Source organism: Theropithecus gelada, chromosome 12 (assembly GCF_003255815.1).
Source record: "Theropithecus gelada isolate Dixy chromosome 12, Tgel_1.0, whole genome shotgun sequence".
Lineage (NCBI taxonomy): Eukaryota > Metazoa > Chordata > Mammalia > Primates > Cercopithecidae > Theropithecus > Theropithecus gelada.
The window spans coordinates 111,898,417-111,899,164 of NC_037680.1; positions in this window are offsets into that span (position 1 = coordinate 111,898,417).

Genomic DNA, 748 nt, shown 5'->3' on the forward strand with positions numbered 1-748 from the left:
AGCGAACTCCATACAATATCAGAGGCTTGCTTAATAACAGGAAATGAGGCACACATTAGAGTTTGAGAAAGAGATTGACCATTTCAGCTAAGAGCATTTTACCAATTCTTGACAGTCATTATGAATTTGATGGGAAGTAAATGCCTTTCCTTCTATTAGAAATGGCGGTGCATTTAAGAACATCTAAAAATAAGATAAAAGAACAATGGTTTCCGGTTTCATTACTGGGACTCAAGCCTGCTATGATTTATTGGAACATTATTGATAAAACAATGCTTTGCCTTAGGAAAGCAATTTTTCTCCTCTTGCGCAGAAGGGTGACACCTAGGAAGATAAGGTTGTACTGTAGATAAATAAACAAGAAAAAGGAGTCTCCAGAGCTGGCCTCGGCTCCTGGCAATCTGGAGCAGGTCAGCACACACAAATCATGGTGGGCCTGGAGCTGTGGGTCACGTTGGACGCGTTAGGCAGCTTCCGCCTGGAGGGTTCTCAGAGAGATCAGAATGGGAATGAGCTGGTCTCCCTGCTGCACCCCCAAGAGGCATCCTTGGCTGTGCCTGGCCTGACACTGATGTAAAGTACTCAATTTCAGATACTCCTGAGGGGCTCCAAATGTCAAAGACACGTGAATAATTGGTCATTCGGGGAAGGTCTGGGCGCCCTGAAAAGCACATGCAGAGACCACTTGCTAATGAGAAAACCTGGAGCCTCTCAGCTTGCTTTACACTCTGCTGTTACTGGGTTCAGG